The following is a 22,723-nucleotide window of genomic DNA, read 5'->3' as shown; positions in this document are numbered from 1 at the left end:
CTCTGTCTCTCTCTGTGTGTCTGTGTGCGCGTGTGTGTGTGTGTGTCTGTGTGTGTCTGTGTGTCTTTGTGTGTGTGTGTGTGTGTTTGTGTCTGTGTGTGTGTGTCTGTTTTGTGTATGTGTGTGTATGTGCGTGTGTGTGTAAATTATTACTTTAATTTTATTACGTATTTATTACGTATCTTTATGTTGAAGTCTGCAATTCTCTGTAGTATAGCCCCCACCAAAAAAAAAAAAAAAAAAAATGAAAAAAAGTGAAAAAAAGTGAAAAAAAATAGAAGGAAAAACGCCGCAACTAAATCACTAACATGATGAAAGTGAACTACTGAAATGTCAGGGGTCGACAAGAGAAAGTGGAATATTAGTATCACATACCGATGTCAACCGTATCAATATTTCACAATTAAAACATCCATTCATGTCACCACGAGGTGATAGGTCCATTGAAGACATTACAAGCAGAGAAGACGTCAATGCAACACGACAAGGAAACACTTTCAGACCGTTACACAACTCTAGGACGTGTGGAGCTTAAGTCGTCTTCACGTTCATTCAGATATACCGTGTCCTTACTTCAGTTCTGTGAATGAGTGTAATGAAGTTCACTGATAATATTGAACCATCTTAAATAAAAAAAATAGATCCCTGTTCAAGCCAAACATTTAACAGTCATAGTATTGAAAAACTGCAAGAGGAACATTATATGGTAAGAAATACGTTTTCATTCAATCAGATTCAAGTCGTATTGACAGTAAAGAACAAAATAAAATTAAAGTTAAAGTTTGTTTTGTTTAACAACGCCACTAGAGCACTTTTATTTATTAATCATAGGTTATTGGATGTCAAACATTTGGTAATTCTAACATATTGTCTCAGAGAGGAAACCCGCCATATTTTTTTAAATTAATAACAAGGGATCTTTTATATACAATATCCCACAAACAGAATAGCACATATCACGGTCTTTAATATACCAGTCGTGGTAAAGATATACCAAAGACATATTAGTCTAGGGAGTTATGTTAATTTTTTGAAGGTTGCATTTTTTTTTCTCAAGTTAATAAAATTTTGGTCATATGTTCCCATGACCTACCTGAACTAGAAATCCATTGGTAGTATTTGTTCTGACCACTATCATGTCAGCCATCTTGAAATTCAAAATGGCCGTCATTTTCATATAATTTCTTTATATATCTCCACTCCCATTTAAGACAGAAACATATTTTGGGGATCTATTTAAACATATTATGTTAGTGAATTAAAATATTTATTATTATTATTCATCTCACATGGCAACCATCTTGAAATTCAAAATGGATGTCATTCCATTATATTTTTTTCTCTATCTTTACTCCCATTAAAAACAGAAAAATAATTTTGGTGTCAGTGAGTTCAGATGATTATTTTGTAAAAAGGAAAATTGTTGTCTGATCTTGGCAGCCATCTTGAAATTCAAAATGGCTACCACTTTAATATATTTTTTCAAATATCTCAACTCCTGGTTAACGTGGAAGCATAATGCACATTTCTGTATTCCATGCATTGGATGGTTTTCATTTACATAGTCATTGAATCATGGAAACAATCTTGAAATTCAATATGGCCGCCATTTTAATACATTTGTCTTATATCTCAACTCATGGTTAATGGAGAAGCACAATTTTATTGTCTAGATGTATATTTCAGTGGTCCAGTGAATCTAATTCTCTAGATTGATAGTCATCCAATTAAATTCAAAATGGCACCAATGAAATTATTTGGCAAATACTTTTTCTCCTAGTCTACATACAAATGCAACTTTTGTGTTCATTAGTACATTTTTAAGTCAAACATTTTTAATATTGCAATACTAATGACAAACTAATGAAATAAAGGAACATGCCAACTGTAAATTGTAATTCATAATGGCATATTAGGTATCTACTTCATCTGTAATAGTATGCATATTGCAGAAGTCCTCATCGGTTTCATGCTTGCAACGCTCTGTACATTGAAGATTGTGTCGCTTACACTAAATTACAGTACATCTATCTGAACACTTACTGACACCACAATTGCATCTGATCAGTTCTACCATAGCTTCTGGTGCAGCTTGCACCGCCAACAGCAGTCACAAATATATCAACCCACTTGACCCAACCAAGTTTGCATGGACCAAATATGTCCAGATGTAGCATGGCATCTTGAGCTCAGAAATGTGCTTGGAGATGTGCTCTTTGGGTATGCTGTTTTCATACTCCAGAGGTAGGTGGCAGTGTTTCCACACTTTGGTTTGGTGATGGTTTGTTGAACTTCTTTCATCTTAAAGTAGCTGCATCAATTATAGAAATGACCCTTGTGCTTGGTTCCATGCAGTAACATCTTCACATTTGTTACTGATCTCTTTGTATGGTTAATCACCGATTCCAACCTGACTTTGGTGTTACTTATATGTGGAGCTTTCGTGAATACATTGAATTCTCTTTATTGATGTCCACCATCAACAATTGTCCTGTTGTGTCATATTCAGTTAAAGCATTAACATCTGGTAATCCGAGTCTATCTCTGGATACAGTTCATTGTACAATGTTTGCAGGTTGATCTGGTTGTGATTTACATATAATTAATTGTGTAACCTAATGGTGATAAAAATCCAACAGTCTGTGTCTTTGATGTAGAAATCCACCTCATTGCCTGGCCCGATTACTTCATGAGTATGAGGAACCATGAGCATGTCTGCTTCTTCTTGTGTACTGACACCTGTGGTAGGATGGTATTTTAGTACAAATTTTGTTGTGTTTGTGACTATAACTAGCGTTTTACATCAGTAAATAACTTTATATGCCAGATGTATTATCAGATGATCATTTGTATATCTAACTTATGTCATTGATAGGAGTAGGCTTTCGCATGTGTCATTGTCACATCATAGCCTGCAATAGTTTTTGCTATCGTAGCGCTCACATAGCTTCAAAAATCTGTAGCCTGGTTAGTGGAAATATCTGATGTCATCTTTCATAAATATTATTGTGTTAAAAAATAACTCTTACACCCATGTAACCACCTAATAGTGAATCAAAACATGCAGGAAATACTTCTGTTCACTGACAACATATATGGCAGATTAGAAGTGAATTTCTGCACCAGACACAGACTTGGTTCTTATCCTGAGAAGATCACACACACACTGATCCCAATAATTATCGGTACAGACTAAGTCGCAACCAGATCAACATGCAACTAATTGATGATGAACTGGGTTCAGAAAGAAAATCAACATTACCAGGGTTGCATATAGTAAATGGATGTGACAGCTGAAGCTCTTAGCCAGCTTGGAATTACTGATTAATCATACAAAGAGGTCAGTACTCCGTGATACTAAGCTCAAGGGTCATTTGTATAATTGATGCAGCTATCCCGAGAGGACAGAAGTTCAAGACACCATCACGAAATCAAAGTGTGGAAACACTGCCAAATATCTATCAAATTATTAAAGCAAATATCCTAGCTCAGGATTCCATGCTACATCCAGAGATCTAGACCCATGGCTGGATCAAGGAGGGGGATATATTTGTAAATGTGGTTGAAGGTGGAAGATGCAAGCTGCACCAGAGGCTGTGATAGAACTGATCAGATGCAACTGTGGTATCAGTAAGTGTTCAGGTAGATGAACCTGTAAAGAATACAACCTGCAATGTACAGAACTCTACAAGTGGTGATGGTTGCTGCAATACACAAGCCATTACAGACGAAGTAGATGCCTAATCAAGGGTCACAATGGAAAATAATTAATTTTAGTCAATTTTCAGATACATGTATGTAGGATATTTCTTTAGAAATTATTAAAAAGTGACTAATTTAAACAACATTAAATTAGCACGATACTAAATGAGTGAGCGCTGCTAATGTGTCATTGTGAATTACAGTTTACAATTGGTCTGTTCCTCTATTTCATTAGTTTAAAATCTAGAAAATGAAACTCATTAGTAGTGCAGTATTTTAATTATTTCACATAAAATGTATGCGGACTAGGAGGAAAAGTATTTGCCAAATGATAAAATTGGTGGCCATTTTTAAATCTCCATATGGCTGCCATTTTGAATTTTAACGTGGTTCCATGACTGAACGATGGTTATAAAAATGTAACTCTTTAATTCATTGATCCTAAAAATGTACAGACAAAAATAATTGTGCTTCTGCCTTAACCGGAAGTTACGATATATGAAAATACATTAAAATGGTGGCCATTTTGAATTTCAAGATGGCTGCCACGATTGGAGGACTATAAAAATGTCATCAATAAATTCATGGCTACATAAATTTACATATAGACAAAAAAAGATTGTGTTTCTCTGTTAACCGAGAGTTGAAATATATGGAAAAATATATTAAAATGGTGGCCATTTTTAATTTCAAGATGGATGCTAGGTCAGACAGCAGTTTTTGTTGTCACAACTTTATTCACTGAGCTCATAAATGTAAACAGATACCTAAATTGTTTTGTGGGTAAACGGTGAGTATATATATACATATATATATATATATATATATATATATATATATATATATATATATATATATATATATATATATATATATATATGTATGTATCAGAATTTAATTGGCGGCTATTTTGAATTTCAAGATGGCTGTTATGCCCAAATGAATAAAACAAATGTTATCAGTTAGTTCATTGACCTTAAAAATATAAATAGACACAAGAATTGTGATTCTCTGTTGACTGGGAGTCAAAATATATGTAAAATATCCCAAAATTTTGAATTTTAAGATGGCCGCCATGATCAAATGACTGAAAAAAATGCTACCAATGGTTTTCTAATTCTGGATAGTCTTAAGAATAAAAAGAAATACATTTTATTGACTTGAGCAAAAAAAAAACAGAAGCAAATTTACATAACTGCCTGGACTATATGACGGACACATTTCTACAAATATATATAAAGATGGCAGGCGCGTGTGCAGGGGGTGGGTTTGGTGGGTCGAAATCCCCTCAAGCAAATTTTCTTCTTTCTTTTTTCGGGAGAGTGTGACTCGACCCACCCACCCTATAAACGATGCTCGCTACGGTCTGCCCCCTTGCTAAAATTCCCGAACACGCGCCTGGATGGTGAGATATTACAAAATATAATACATAAAGTAGGTTTTACACAGAACACGTGCTCTTTTGCACATACGATGTTGAGGGGCGGGACGTAGCCCAGTGATAAAGCGCTCGCTTGATGCGCGGTCGGTTTGGGATCGATCCCCGTCGGCGGGCCCATTGGGTTATTTCTCGTTCCAGTCAGTGTACCACGACTGCTATATCAACGACTGTGGTATGTGCTATTCTGTGGGATGATGCATATAAAAGATCCCTTGCTACTAATGAAAAAATGAAACGGGTTTCCTCTCTAAAACTATATGTTAAAATGACCAAATGTTTGCCATCCAATAGCCGATGATTAATAAATCAACGTGCTAGAGTGGTGTCGTTAAACAAAATAAGCTTCTTCTTTATATGATGTTGATGAACTATCGGATTTTTTCAAGTCTGCCAAACATTTACAGTTGAATAACTAGTTTGATTTCAAGAACATTTTATCTAATACCTTTTTTCTCTTATTTTGTTTTAATTTGTTTTTGTTTTTTTTTGTTGACAAATCGGAAAACAAACTCTACATTAACCCTAAAGTAAGCATTTATTAAATCGACGATTCGTTAATAAAACAGCATATGCGTACGGGCTCCCATTTTTGCCCGAATTAAATGAAAATGCCCGAATCTGGATAACAAAATTTATTCTTATTAGCATTACTGCCAAATATAGGGTTACAGACCAATCACTACGCATTTGTATATGAATTACAACTAATTTTGCAGTTAGAATGATGGAAATACATGAAAAAAAGGTTTCAGATTAGTACATTTTGCCCGAATATTTTTATCGTTTTTGCCTGAATTCGATGGATTTACTTCAGCACTGGGAGGGGGGGGGGGGGGGGGGGTCCCCCATCCCCCACCCCGCCCCCTGTGTCGTACGGTTATGTAAAACACTAACATATTCCGAAAAAGACACAAATACGTATTTGCTAACAAGGCGATGCAGATAAGGCTAGATTTCTTGATTAATTTTTTTTAATTCGCCCTTGGGAGTACTAAGTACCAGCAAACATGCAAACAACCAACAAAGAATATGCCAAGGAAACTAATCTCTAATATCATTATGTAGCATCCGTTTCTATAAACATGTGGTTTAACAATTATTATGTTGTGCATGTTACGATTTGCTTTTATTATTATTATTATTATTGAAAAGTATTTTTGTGATCAACAAATGTACTGTATAATTTCTTTGTGTATTTTATCTTGTCGTCATTTGAATAAGTCCGCAAGATAAAGCCACATGATTATTAATCGTGTAGACCTTCCTAAATGCAGATTACGCTTTGGTAGGAATATTATTGATCAGACAGACAATTTAGTGATGTCTCACAGTATTTACATCATATATGTATATAAACAAAAACAAAACAAACATAAAAGTGCATACGCCATTCCTTGTGGACTCATACCCCCCGGGGGGGGGGGGGCTAGGGGGGACTCAGCCCCCCCCCACACACACACACACCACACACACACTTTTGTCGCCAGTTTTTATTTCGGGACTTTAAGTGTCTCAGGTAATAACAAATAAGCCGAAAACACACCAAAATCGCTATGACGGGGGTTAATATTTAAAAAAAAATCTTATGGGGCTTTGGGGTTTCGCACAACACATTTTATACAACCATACAAATTTGCCTCCACACTTTGAAAATCCGTCCTTCGCGCCTGTCATAAGAGACAGTAGAGTTAAATAATGCAAGTTTTTACAATTAAAATAATAATAATAATAATAACAACACCACTGTCATGTAAATTAAAAGTCTTTACGATTTTGTGAAAAAAACAAAAACAAAAACAAAACAAACACAAACAAAAAACCAAAAACTAAAAACCCCCACAAAACAACACTAAGGCATATTTTTCACTATTAGAGACTTTTATGATCATTGACATCAAGCATTACTTATATTTTATTGTTTAGATTATCCATTTCGGTACAACCGAAGTGTTTCTAGTCATATTGGTGTTTCTAATACTACAAAATGCATTTTTCATATTTTTAAAAACGCACGTGCGTCTGAGAATTAACGGTTACGGAGATGAGTTATTGTCTGTTTGTAAGGATGTTCCCTCTTTCAACGTAGCAGATTCTTGTTTCACTCTTTTGTAACTTTATCCAAGTGTGTTACAGCCCTAAGTTCAACCAGCAAACGTTTTGTTAACGTTCGCGAACTATGTGATTGGTTCCCAATGTGACCATTTGGTTTACCGTGAAGCGCATAAACCAGTCTAGCGGACGTTTTCCCGCTCGGTCTGTTTAAACGTAGCCCAGGTTTGTAGATTAACACAATTTAGTGTCCATTTTTACAGGTTGAAACTAGGGTCTACGACTTTAAAACATATAACTTTTCTAAATATCAATATCAATATGATTTTGTTGAAACATAATTAGTTGAACCCACGCGGTTAGGGCGATTATCCATGAGCGCAGTGGCAGGATGAACTCATTTGTGATCGGTTTAAAATCGGTCTACATCGGTGGGCCAATTGGGTTATTTCTCGTTCCATTTAGTGCTCCACAACTGGTGTAACAAAGGTCTTGGTATGTACTATCATGTCTGTGGGATGGTGCATATAAAAGATCTCTTGCTGCTAATAAAAGAGTAGCCCATGATAAAAGTTTGCTTTGTTTAACGACACCACTAGAGCACATTGATGTATGGCTATTGGATGTCTAATATATGGTCATTTTGACACAGTCATAGAGATGAAACCCGCTACATTTTTCCATTAGTAGCAAGGGATCTTTTATGTGCACCACCCCACAGACAGGATAGCACATACCACGGCCTTTGATATACCATTCTTGGTGCACTGGCTAGAGCGAGAAATAACCCAATAGGCCCACCGTTGGGGATCGATCCTCGACCGACCGCGCATCAAGCGAGCGTTTTACCACTGGACTACGTTCCGCCCTAGTAGCCCATGAAGTGGCGGAAGCGAGTTTCTTTCCTTATTACCTGTGTGGTCCTCAACCATATATCCGACACCATATATAAACGTAAATAAAAATGTGTTGAGTGTCGTTAAATAAAACATTTCGTTCATTTTCTGTGTGCAAAATTTTTGGCGTAGTGCGGGCTCGGCTACTGTGAACAGATTTCTTTTTTAAGGCGTCTGTTTTACGGACACCGCTAAACTCCAAAATAAAAATCGGTCTCTGGTCAGATCGAAGTTTCGGAATGGATGCGGCGATACGGCTTTTTATAAAAAAAAATTAAAAAAATTCACGAATTGCACAGAAAAGGTGGGCATATTTAGGGTGTGTTTTTTGTTTTTTTTTGTTTTTACGTCCTCCTCATCTGTCTTGATCCGTCTTCAATGGCCATGGTACCCCTTCCTTGGCTTGGTACCTTAAATATTTTCCTTTACATGCTTCATATAGTCACGGCAATTTTTATCACTTGGATTTTGGCCGCAGATAGTTTTAAAACAAGCCATGCTACTCATTCAGAACAACAGAACCTGTTTTAGAGACGTAGCCTAGTGGTAAAGCGTTCGCTTGATGCGCAGTCGGTCTAGGATCGATCCCTGTCGGTGGACCCATTGGGCTATTTCTCGTTCCTGCCAGTGCTCCACAACTGGTGTAACATAGGCCGTGGTATGTACTATTCTGTCTGTGGGATGGTGCATATAAAAGATCCTTTGCTGCTAATCGAAAAGAGTAGCCCATGAAGTGGCGACAGCGGGTTTCCTCTCTCAGTATCTGTGTGGTCCTTAACCATATGTCCGACGCCATATAACCGTCAATAAAATGTGTTGAGAGCGTTTCCTTCCTTGTTTTAGAGACAAATTAAAGAAAGCTAATGGTCCAAGTCAGCATTTAGACCATTTTGGCTCCAAATCCCATTTTATGTCCTTGCAAAAAAAAAAAAAATTAGCAAGAATCGACATTATTCCGCGTGAAATTGAAAAAAAAAAAAAAAAATGTTGACGCGTTTGGTCTAACACCGCGACAAAACCGCGTTACGGAAAACGGTCTTAAAACACAAAATAGATAAAATTAACCTGATCGATGTTCAATAAAGAAAGATCAAAGGTATTTCTAAATGTTATATTCGCAAAAAAAATGTCCAGAATACGCGTCTGAAAACATTAAAATACCTTTATTTCAATCAACTTACAAATGAGTGCCACTGATCACATTTTCGCCATAAACGTTTTTTCGTGTACATGTACATAAACCAGTGTGACCATTATAAGTAATTTATTTATGTGCAGGGTTTTTCTAAAAGCGAATCAATTAATAAATAACGTTTAATGGCAATGAAAATAATGAAGCGCCTAGCTTGTTTACAACGAGAGCTCACCTGAGATGCTTGAGTCGTAGAATCGAATCGCCTAGGTTGACCTATTCCCTGATTGACCGTTCCAACCAGTGCCTCACAACTGGCATATAAAAAACCGTGGCATGTGCTCTTCTCTATGTGTGAAAGTACAAATAAAATATTACTTGCTGCTAATGGAAAATGTGCTACCATTACTACTACAACAACTACTACTAAGACTACTACTCTGTTGTTACTATTACTACTACTACTACTACTACTACTGCTACTGCTACTGCTACTGCTACTACTACTACTACTACTACTACTACTACTACTACTACTACTACTGCTACTACTACTCTATTGTTACTACTACTACTACTACAACAACTACTACTGCTACTACTACTCTATTGTTACTACTACTACTACTACTACTACTACTACTACTACTACTACTACTACTACTACTATATCCCGAGTACTCTGATTGTAAGAGAGCTAGACGGACATTTGGACATAAATACTCTCTCATTACAGTCAAAGACCAAGCTATGTATTTTTTTGGCAATTGCCGACAACCAAAAAGTTGTAAAACATTTCCGCTCTAATACCACAACAATCCAATGTCCGTCTAGCTCTCTTACAGTCAGAGTACTCGGGCTACTACTACTACTACTACTACAACAACTACTACAACTACTACTACTACTACTACTACTACTACTACTACTACTACTACTACTACTACTACTACTACTACTACTACTACTACTACTACTACTACTACTACTACTACTACTACTACTACTACTACTACTACTACTACTACTACTACTACTACTACTACTATATTGTTACTACTACTACTACTGTTATTACAATTACTATTACTACTACTACTACTACTACTACTACTACTACTAGTAGTAGTAGTAGTAGTGTGTGAACGTACAACTAAAAGATAACTTGCTTTTGATGGAAACATGTATTACTGTTACTGTTACAATGTACTACTACTACTACTACTACTACTACTACTACTACTACTACTACTACTACTACTACTACTACTACTACTACTACTGTTACTACTGTTATTACAATTACTACTACTACTACTACTACTAATACTACTATACTACTACTCACTACTACTACTGTTATTACAATACTACTACTACTACTACTACTAATACTACTACTGCCTCTATTACTACTACTACTACTTATACTATTTACTACTACTACTACTACTACTACTACTACTACTAATACTACTATTACTACTACTGTTATTACAATTACTACTACTACTACTACTATTACTACTACTACTACTACTACTACTACTATTACTACTACTACTATTACTACTACTATTACTACTACTACTACTACTACTATTACTACTACTACTGTTATTGCAATTACTACTACCACTGCTACTATTACCACTACTACTATTACTACTACTGTTATTACTATTACTACTACTACTACTACTAGTACTATTACTACTACTACTACTACTACTACTACTACTACTATTACTATTACTACTACTACTGTTATTGCAATTACTACTACCACTACTATTATTACTACTACTACTACTACTACTACTATTACTACTACTATTACTACTACTACTACTACTATATTACTACTACTATTACTACTACTGTTATTACAATTACTACTACTACTACTACTATTACTACAAATAAAAGATACTACTACTATTATTACTACTACTACAATTTCTACTACTGTACTATTACTTATTACAATTACTAGTAGTACTACTACTACTATTACTACTACTGTTATTACAATTACTACTACTACTACTACTATTACTACTACTGTTATTACAATTACTACTACTACTACTACTACTACTACTACTACTACTACTATTACTACTACTACCATGGTAAGAGAGCACTACCTAGTCTAAAGGCATATCTGGAGAAAAAGACATTTTGTTTAGTATTCTAGACAGACATTTTTGTTGTAATTGTCAAAACAGGCGTTAGAACGTGTGCTGGCGGTCGATGGTTTGTTTACGTTTCCCACATTGGCGAAAACACTTCATTTAGCTTTGACGTCATTGAACGAAATTCTGGAGTTAGGTGATATCTAAAATACCGTGATTCCTTCATTAACCACACGGTCAGATGGATCACCTGGCGAAGACTAGAAAAAACCTAGACCTGAATTATTGATCGCGGTATTGATAGACCGCACCCCGCCATTCCAGTCAAGGAATGATTTCCTTGAGACCATGCAGATGTTTCAATACAATTAAAAGAAAAGAAAAATGAAATTATTCTAGAATCCATTTCTTTGTACTTTCATAAATCCGTTGTCTGTTTATGCTGGAGAAGGTAAGGTAATGGGAAAAACCTTATATTGTCTACTATAGGGCCACACTTATTCGCAAAATGAAATCCAGGACATTTCATGAAAAAGTTAAAGTTTGTTTAGTTTAACGACTCTACTAGAGTACATTGATTTATTGATCATTTTGTAAGCCTGACATATAGTCTTGGAAGAAAGCCACAATTTTTCTATCAGAAATAAGAGATATTTTAATTTGTATATGCATTTCCCCCAAAACAAGACTGCACATACCATGACCATTGATATAGCGCATAGTACATGAGAGACCGTTGCAAACCATTTATCTTATGAGTTGTTTAAACACGTATCTAATGGACACGAATGTAGTATTCCATTTCTTACATATCCTCAAAAACCAGGGCCCAATTTCACAAAACATCGTAAGCCTAGTTTTGCACGTAAACGTAAATCTACGACTATATCACAGTTCTTATTACTATTAACAGTACAACAAATGTAATTTAAAGGCATATTGTCACAGATCACTGACCTATTTAATGGTCTAAGAAAGTATTACCTGAACAAAAATAATTTGAATTGTCCCTAAATGTACTTTATTCAACCAACTTCATAACCACCATACTCCTTTTCTTAATTATATTTTGCAAAAACAATTGAATTATGGCAATGGTCCATAATTCAAAAACTAAAATTGCCGAGAGGGTTGACATGGATTTCACTCCATCATGGTTGAGTTATGGTGATACGATAGCTAGATTTTGTTTCCAACAATTAATGTAATTTTTATTTATTATCCATTTTGAGAGAAATAAGGTCCTTAAATCCGTGACAGTATGTCTTTAAGTACACTTATTTCACTTTTTTTCATTCTTAAAATTCTTCATATTCCGTAATGATGTAATGTTCTGCGTGAAATAGATGCCAAACACGTGTAAACGTATGTCTGGTATAACTGCTAATCGCAGACGTAAACTTACGATGTGTTGTGAAATTGGGCCCTGGCCGTCAGTATTGTACTGAATCACCGTGGAGCAACGAGTCACAAGTCTTACAAGTGATCTACAACAGATTTTGGATACGATATTGATCTACAATGAGTCATTTCTCACACGGATGTGTAACAAATAGCAATCTTGGGCACTAGTACAGGCCATACGAGCTCCCATTTTTGTAGGGGGGCCGGCTGAATAGGCTGCAATACCCGAATCTGGATAACAACATTTATTCATATGAGCATTTAGGGTATCCACGAGTACTCGAGTACTCGGACACGGACCGAGTCTAGCAAGACTCGATTCTGTTCACAGGACTCGAGTATCCCGTGCAAGGAAGACTCCAGAGCACTCTCATTTAATTCTATTTCGTTTACGTCATTTTGCCATAATATGCTTACCGCCGGTTACATTATTAAGCCATGAGTGTGAGACATGGAGTGAGAACAAAAGTTGAATGTGTGTAATGAAATACAATGGCAGGATTTGGCATCCATGTTCAGCGCTGGAATTAAGATGCATAATGCTATTTCACTTTATTCCTTAGTCTCATCATCACTTAGTGTAAGTGTTCGGATGTTCGCGTCCGGTTCGAGTTTGACCCTCAAGTACTTGAGTCCAACATTTTGGACTCGTGGAGGCCCAATCAGCATTATTGCTAAATAGCTAAGTGGGTTTGCAAACGAATCACTATGTGCATTTTTTTTACATGGATTTAAACTAATATTGTGGGAAAGAATGATGGAAATACATGGTCAAAAGGGTTCAGGCCGGCTCATTTTGCCCGAATTTTGAGGATTTGTTCCACCCCGTCTCGTACGCTTATCAACACTAGTCGAAATGGGGGGAAACAAGCAGAGACTGGATCCCACCGGGGGAATTTGATCCTATGACTCTTATCACCCCCCCCCCCACACACACACACACACACACACACACACACACACATACACACACCACACCACACCACCCTAACCAGCGCTCTACCGTCTGGGCTAGATAATGTCTCCGGAAACTGATGACGACAAAACCAAGGTAATTACATGTATCATATGTACATCCTTCCTCTTTAGGGCAAGTTATGGGCACCATCTTCAACTATGTATCTGGTCTTGTGTGTCCAAGACGGCGATTATTGGTATCGATGTGATAACCGTACACCGTATTCCCAATTGAGTCGTTACATGTTTGTCGGTGTGTGTATCATTGGGATGTGAAGTCAGCACGAGAATTAAACCGGGGCCAGACAACATTCATCGAATTTCGTACATATATTCAATTAAAGTTCACGCAAGCTGTCCTGGACAAATACCTCCGCTATCTGAGCTGTCTGTCCAGGTCAGTGATTAGTTGTTAGTGGTTAGTGAGAGAGAAGTCGGTGTGGTGGTCTAACGCCTAGCCATCGAGTCGTTAAACTCGCTCTGGGCGAGAGCCGATACCTACAGGCGAACCTAGTACCTACCAGCCTTATGTCCGATGACAACCACTACACCAGCGATGAGAGAGAGAGAGAGAGAGAGAGAGAGAGAGAGAGAGAGAGAGAGAGAGAGAGAGAGAGAGAGAGAGAGAGAGAGAGAGAGAGAGAGAGAGAGAGAGAGAGAGAGAGAGAGAGAGAGAGAGAGAGAGAGAGAGAGAGAGAGAGAGACAGAGAGAGAGAGAGAGAGAGAGAGACAGAGAGAGAGACAGAGAGAGAGACAGAGAGAGAGAGAGGAGAGAGAGAGAGAGAGAGAGAGAGAGAGAGGGTGGATGTGATGTTGTTCTTCCTCTCCACAAACCATTAAAAATGGTGTTGGGATGCGAACTGAGTACCTACCAGAGTTGAGTCCGATAGTTAATTTGTTTTGTTTCACGACACCGCTAGGACAAATTGATTTATTAATATCGGTTAGTGAATCTCAAAAATATGGTTATTTTGACACTCTTTGAGAGAAACCCGCTACATTTGTCCATTGGTTATGATCTTGGTCATAGGTTTTAACGAGCACATTCAGAACTAGTTGTAGCACACGCCTCTTATGGGTTTGGGGGAGAGGTGGAAGAGGGGGAGAGGGGGTCGGTCTTGGTGCTATTGAATTTGCAAATGTCCCGTAGAATTAAAAAGAATGAATGAATGAATGAATGAATGAATGAATGAATGAATGAATGAATTAATTAATTAATGAATGTTTAACAACACCCCAGCACAAAAATACACATCGGCTATTGGGTGTCACAATTAGTCAAAAATAAAAAGTTGCGTAATTTGGTGAAGATAATTTTGACGCATACTAATAATTTGGAACAGTTCATCAAAATTAAAAATGGAGTTGGTTGATTTCACTTAGTTGATCGAAAGGTAGCTCCTTGTTTTTTCCAATAGTAGCAAGGGGTCTTTTATAGGCACTTAGAGAGGAAACTCGCTACATGTTTTCTATTAGTAGCAAGGGATCTTTTATATACACCATCCCACAGACAGGATAGCACATACCACGGCATTTGATATACCAGTCGTGGTGTCCTGGTTGGAATAAGAAATAGCCCAATAGACCACCTACAGGGATCGATCCTAGACCGACCACGCATCAAGCGAGCGCTGTTAATTTACCACTGCGCTACATCCCGCCCCCGTATATGCATAATAAAGGCATGGGCCATTTCTTTTCTTTTTTCTTTTTTTTTCTGTCTTTTTTTGTGTGTGTGAGTGCGTATGTTAACTCGGCATGGTGCACCAAGTGGCTGTTTATACGTAATTAATAATAATGCACGCTGATCCCACTAAAGCGGACAAACACTCAGACGTGGGAATATATGTGTTAACAAAATTTGTCTTTCAAACACCCAACCCACGCCATTCTGCGGGGAATTCCGCTGATGTATTGCAAATTCGCCGTCATTAGTTCTGTCGAAGCAAACCCTTTAAAGACCCATTAGGTGCGTCAATTTGCTCCCTGCTTTTAACTCAGAGCTGCGTCTGGTACCGCGACATCGTGTAAAGATCAAAATGACCTTTAGTTAAGGACCTTGCAAATTGCTTAATGCGGGGATTACTCGTTCACGAAAACTGCTCGCCGCAGCGTACATGATTGATTAATCCGATTGGTCAAACAGGATTGGCAGTGCCGTAAGCCGTGAGAGTAGCATGGCGGGATTTGGATCAGTAGGTAAAAACGCTCGCTTGAGGAACCTTTGGTCGTAGGATCAAACCCACTTGGTGGATCCATTCTCCAAATGAGTTTTTTCTTTCTTTCTCCCCAGTCCCAGCCAGTTTTTTCACGATTGGTATATCAAATGTCGGGGTATGTACTGTCCTGTCTGTGGGGAAGTGCATATGAAATATGTCTAACAATGTAGTGAGTTTCCTTTAAGACTGTATGTGTCAGAATTACCAAATGTTTGGCATCCAGTAGCCGATGATTGATAAATCAATGTACTCTGATAACGGCATTAAATAAAACAAACCAACCGTGTGTATGTGTGTGTGTATGTGTGTGTGTGTGTGTGTATGTGTGTGCGTATGTGTGTGTGTGTGTATGTGTGTGTGTGTATATGTGTGTATATGTGTGTGTGTATGTGTATGTGTGTGTATGTGTGTATGTGTGTGTGTGTGTATGTGTGTGTGTGTGTGTGTGTATGTGTATGTGTGTGTGGTGTGTGTATGTGTATGTGTGTGTATGTGTGTGTGTGTATGTGTATGTGTGTGTATGTGTGTGTGTGTATGTGTGTTATGTGGGTGTATGTGTAGTGTGTGTGTATATGTGTGTGTGTGTGTATGTAGGGTGTGTGTGTGTGGGTGGATGTGTGTGTATGTGTATGTGTATGTGTATGATGTGTGTGTGTGTGGTGTATGTATGTGTGTGTGTATGTGTGTAGTGGGTATGTATGTGTGTGGTGTGTAGGTGTGTGTATGTATGTGTGGTATGTGTGTGTGTGTGTGTGTATGCATGTGTGTGTGTATGGTGTGTAATGGGTGTATGTATGTATGTGGTGTATGTGAGTGTATGTGTGATGTGTGTATTTGTATATATGTGTGTGTATGTGTGGGTATGTGTGTAGTATGTAGGTATGTGTGTGTATGGTGTGTGTATGTGTGTGTGATGGGTGGTGTGTAGATGTGTATATGGATGTAGTGTATGAAAGCATGTGTGTGTATGTATGTGTGTGTATGTGTATGTATGTGATGTGTATGTGTATGTATGTGTGTATGTGTGTAGTATGTGTGTGTGTATGTGTTGGTATGTGTGTGTATGTATGTATTTTGGATGTTGTGTGTGTATGTGTTGTGTGTATGTGTGTGGTGTTTGTGTATTTGTCGTGTGTGTATTTTGTAATGTTGTGTGTGTATGTGTGTGTGTGTAAGGTGTGTGTGTATGTATGTGTATATGTATGTATGTGTGTTGTGTATGTTGTGTGTGTATGTGTATGTATTGTTTGTGGATGTATGTATTTGGGTCTGTGTGGTTGTATGTGTGTTGTATGTGTATGTGTGTGTCTGTGTGTAATGATGGTGTGTATGTGTGTGTCGTTTTTGTGTTGGTTGTGGTATAGTTTGGGTGGGTGTATTGTCTAATGTGTGTGCTTGTGCGCAGTGTGTGTATGTGTGTGTTGTATGCGACGACAAAGCGCTGTGTTATGTGGTATGTCTATGGTGTGTATTTGGGGGGGAACATGGTTTAGTGTGGGTGGTTTTTTTTATTTGTGTTTTTGTGTAAATAAAAAAGAAAAAAAAATGCCAGCTGTGTGAATGTCTGTGGTTTTGGTATGGTCTTTGTGTTTTTGTGGGCAATGTGTGTGTGGTTCCGCTATCCGTGGCTTTAAGTAGTGGCGTGTGGTTTGTGCGTGGTGTGCTAATTGGGTTTAATGTGTTATTTTTTAGGTGCGATGGTGTATTTGTGTTTTGCGATCGTGTGTGTGCGTGTGTTTGTCAGCAGTGTGTTAAATGGTGGATTTGTACGTGTATGTGCGTGCGTGCGCGCGCTGTGTGCGTGTGTGGATTGTGTGTGCGGGCGCAGCTGGTGTTGGTGTCTCTCTCATCTCTCTCTCTCCTCTCGCTAGTCCTCTCTCTCTCTCTCTTCTCTCCTCTGGAAAATGTGTGTTAAAAGATAGAACATGTTTCTTGAGTGCTGATTGGTTTGCGGGCACGCTTGTGTCTTTGAGTGTGTGTGTGGTCGGTGTGTCTGTCTGTCCTTTCCTTCTGTCTTTGTGTCTCTCTATCCTCGTCGTCTGTGTGTCTTCTGTTGTCTCTCCTCTTTGTCACACTGTCCTTCTCTCTCTCTCTCTGTCTGCTGGTTTGTCTGTGTTATGGTGTGCGTGTGTGTTTGTGTTTGTTAGTGCGTGTGTATGTTTGTCTTGTGTACTGTGTGTATCTAGTGTCTGTGTATGTGGGTAGTTTTTCTTTGAGTGTGTGTGTATGTGTGTGTGTGTTTGTGTAACTGTGTGTATCTGTGTTGTGTGTGGGTGTGTGGTGTGTGTGTGGTTTGTCCTCGGTAAGATAGTGGTTCGAAACACTGGGTCCTGGGTGGCATGTGTCATTACACCTCCACGGAGTGTGAGTTTCAACGCATTCAGTTGAATAAACTGTGGAATGTGTTCGTCTGAATGGCTGTGACATATTCATAAAAGCTGTCATTCATTCCATACATAATACATACATGCATGCATTCATTCATTCAGAGCATTCGTTGGGCCACACGATATTCATCGCACGCGACTGCTCTACCTCCTAACTACCGGCCTCGGTGGTGTCCCGTGCTTAAGCCACCAGACATAAGGTGGTGGTACAGTGTTCGCAGCTCTTGCCGGCTCCCACCCAAGGAGTTTTAAATAACGACTCAATGGGTAGGTGTCGCCACTACACCCTCTTCTCCTCTCACTAACACTACCAACTAACATCCTAATTCACCGGCCACTTCTTGTCCTGGCAACAGCCCAGATAGCTGGGTGTGTGCCCGAGTACAGCGTGTTTGAACCTTAATTGGATATAAGCCAAAGTACGTTGAAATGAAAAATGATCACCCTCAAACTACAACAATGCCATTAAATCATTGTCCCGGGAGTCCCCTTCCAGAAAAACATCGTATCTATGATTTAATTTTAGCTGACTAAACGGTAGCTTTACGGCTGGCACACCTAGACTTACCACAGTTTCCACAAGTAACCGTGATGCTAAGGTCTGAGTACCACGCGCTCTAAACTAATTCGGAAAACATCTCGAAGGTTTTCTTTTGGTATTGGCCATCCAGATTTCCAATCGATTTTGCCGAATGCGTAACACATTAAAGTTATCTCCATACTTTCGTGTAAGGTTGCAGGTGCTTAAACCTGTTTTTTCACGGAACACCGAATTTCATTACAAAATTATTATAGGTGTATTTAACCCAAATGAGTTCGTTCTCTATCGTTAGCCAATCATCAAATCAATCTAAAAGATACCCATGAATGGGCGCAGCGTTTTTCCTTCCCATACTGAGTGTCCTTAAACCTACGTCCGACACCATATAACCGTAAATAAAATGTGTTGAGTGCGTCGTTAAATAAACCATTTCCTTTCTTCCTTTGTTCCTTTTCCTTTTTTATTTAATTTAGGCGATGATCAAGTACGCCAATGACATGTGACCGAAGGCCACAAACGTTCTCGAAGTGATTTCTTTGATTTTCCAACGTAAACATTAAAAAAAAAAACCTGTCGCATAATTTAAGGGTGGTGAGCGGGCCTTGCTCTCCTCTCTTAGATCCGCAACTGACAACCAGTGACTAAGTCCAGGTGTGACGTTGCCCCCAACCCAACCCGCCACCCCCCCCCCCCCCCCCCCCCCCTCCCAAAAAAAGATATTGAAAAAGTGTCCTTTAAATCATGTCCCTTTTGTCTAGCTGTAGAAGTACACTGTTCTGATATTTTCCACTGCCTCCTCCATCCCCTCACCCAGAGTCTAGGTATTATGTCAGATGATATTGCTGCTTGGTGAGGTAGCCGGACGTTCAATAGACGACCCAGCTTTAGGTAAGTTACGCGTTGGAGCGGGTTTGTTAACTATGAGAATAAAAGAAACAGCGAGCCATGCTGGTAACAATTAGACGAATGTCTCCATCCGAGATGGACAACGCCTCCATGCGCCGAATTGACCGGCCTCGGTGGCGTCGTGGCAGGCCATCGGTCTACAGGCTGGTAGGTACTGGGTTCGGATCCCAGTCGAGGCATGGGATTTTTAATCCAGAGACCGACTCCAAACCCTGAGTGAGTGCTCCGCAGGGTAGGTGTAAACCACTTGCACCGACCAGTGATCCATAACTGGTTCAACAAAGGCCATGGTTTGTGCTATCCTGCCTGTGGGAAGCGCAAATAAAAGATCCCTTGCTGCTAATCGGAAGAGTAGCCCATTTAGTGGCGACAGCGGGTTTCCTCTTAAAATCTGTGTGGTCCTTAACCATATGTCTGACGCCATATAACCGTAAATAAAATGTGTTGAGTGCGTCGTTAAATAAAACATTTCTTTCTTTTCCATCCGAGATGGACAACGCCTCCATGCGCCGAATTGAGAAGATCATCTCGACAATAGATAAACCTCGCCGAGAACCAGAACTCTCGATTAGCACAGCTCTTTACAGAGGGACGGTACATGGCCCAGAAAGAAAGACAGAAATGTTTTATTTAACGACGCACTCAACACATTTTATTTACGGTTATATGGCGTCGGACATATGGTTAAGGACCACACAGATATTGAGAGAGAAACCCGCTGTCACCACTTCATGGGCTACTCTTTTTCCATTAGCACCAAGGGATCTTTTATATGCACCATCACACAGACAGGATAGCACATACCACGGCCTTTGTTATACCAGTTGTGGAGCACTGGCTGGAACGAGAAATAGCCCAATGGGTCCACCGACGGGGATCGATCCCGCTCACTGGACATGGCCCAGTGGTAAAGCGCTCGCCTGATGTGCGGTCGGTCTAGAGTCGATATCCGTGGTTGGGCTCAGTGGGTTATTTTTCGTTCCAGCCAGTGCACCATGACTGGCATATTAAAGGTTGTGGTTTGTGCTATCCTGTCTGTGAGATGGTGCATATAAAAGATCCCTTGCTACTAACTTGTGGAAAAATGTAGCGGTTTCCTCTCTGAGACCAATTTCAACTATCTGGTCTCTGTCCAAGACGGCGACACCTTATTCTTAAATGGGGCGCGGTACGGGACGCAGCCCAGTGATAAAGCGCTCGCTTGATGCACGTTCGGTCTAGGGTCGATCCCCGTCCGTAGGCCCATTGGGTTATTTCTTGTTCCAGCTAATGCACCACAACTGGCATATTAAAGGTCGTGGTATGTGCTATCCTGTCTGTGGGATGGTGCATATAAAAGATGCTACTAATGGAAACATGACATTGTGGTGTATTACCAAATGTTTGACATCCAATAGCCGATGATTAATAAATCAATGTGCTCTAGTAGTGTCGTTAAACAAAACAAATTTTAATTTATCTGTATGGTTATATCTTCCACTGAAATATCAAGCTGACCATTGTAAACATGTTCCCTGCTGAAAACCAATAAATGGATTATATTCATCTTCTAAACACTGGGTGTTTCAGGACATTTCGACTTTCTGAGGAAGGATGTGGGTGGCAACCTTCCAAAACCCCTTCTCTTGGATCCACGTTTGCAGTCCCTCGAGAGTTGTTCTTGTGGTTAAATGGATGCAATAAACTGAACTGATCTCAATTAACCTCATGAACATTTCTTGCAGTCTGTTAATATGCATAGCCTGCATGGTGGAGCATAAGGGCCATGCACCCCCCACCCAACCCCACCCCGACAGATATATATCATCGTTTCTATGAATAAGAATACTGTATTTGCATTACACCTGCATATGGGCAGAGCAAAAATATAAGGAATAAAGGTAGCGCAGGACTATGTAAGGTAATAATCAATTGTTCGTCACCGGCTACATAAAAAAACATGCATGCCAGTGGCGTAGACGGGGAGGGGGGTGGGACAGGGGGGCCATGCCCCCTCCCAATCCCGGGGAATGTTTACCTTTTCGCTTATTAATAACATTGAAAAGGTTCCCACTACTCGATATCATTGTTTGCTTGGATACCAGGTGCCCCCCCCCCCCCCCCCCCAAAAAAAAAAGAAGAGAGATGCGCATTTCAGTGGTAGGCCAACATGTATTTCGACATTTTCCGTTAAGTTATATGTGCATATCGCCCCATAACAAGATTAATTGAGTGTGGGTGCCCCACCCCACACAATGTGGATGACCTCACAATATAAAATCCTGTCTACGCCAATACACAATTAAACAAACAAACAAATAAACAAACAAACAATTGCAAACACTTACCGTTATGGATATATCCAGTCAACATTTGCAGAAAACATGCACAGGAAGTAAGATGTCGTCATTGGGTAGTAATAGGTCCATGTACAGACTTTTTACATTTATATACATTTTAATATGATTATTAATCTCAAAAAGCGATTCTATTCACACATTTCTGAAATAAAACTATATCCAGACGAATGTACGTAGTATCGCTTTGACATCAATAAGCATATTAAAACGTAGAAGCATTGTTGACGTCATCATGTTAAAGCATTGTTGACGTCACGTAAAAGCATTGTTGACATTTTTAGTAACGTTTTCGACAATTTTGTTTTTAACTTGACGAAAAATGTCGAAATACTTGTTGGCCGAAGAAAAGGAGGCCGTCCAAAGAACACATGGCGAAGGGATCTCCAGGTGGACACCAAGAAGACAAGATACACCACAGTTATCGTATCCCCAAACAATAACGTCAGATATATTATAGTAACGTTATGTAGCCTATGTAACTGTAGCATTTGTATTACGGGTTTCTGTTTGGGGGTACCTGTGGGATACACCTGCAGGCAGCTTGAAACCAGAGACCAGGACAGATAACTCTGGAAAACTGTAGTCAATGGCCTATGCCCCAGAAAGGACGAC

The 22,723-nt window shown here is 39.0% G+C and overlaps 1 long non-coding RNA gene across 1 annotated transcript; it reads right to left on the bottom strand.

Annotated features, from left to right (window-relative positions):
* Nucleotides 1–50: 50 nt before the first annotated feature.
* On the bottom strand, nucleotides 51–22,272 carry LOC121382648. Its single transcript, XR_005959195.1, has 3 exons — nucleotides 22,100–22,272; nucleotides 9,456–9,568; nucleotides 51–623 (listed from the first exon to the last, which is right to left on the bottom strand). It is a non-coding gene; the product is annotated as an uncharacterized LOC121382648 (long non-coding RNA).
* Between the last annotated feature and the right edge of the window lie 451 nt (nucleotides 22,273–22,723).

This window comes from Gigantopelta aegis, chromosome 10, assembly GCF_016097555.1.
Source record: "Gigantopelta aegis isolate Gae_Host chromosome 10, Gae_host_genome, whole genome shotgun sequence".
In the NCBI taxonomy this organism is placed as follows: Eukaryota; Metazoa; Mollusca; class Gastropoda; order Neomphalida; family Peltospiridae; genus Gigantopelta; species Gigantopelta aegis.
The sequence above is the reverse complement of the archived record's forward strand: the minus strand, read 5'-3'. Positions and strand labels throughout refer to the sequence as shown.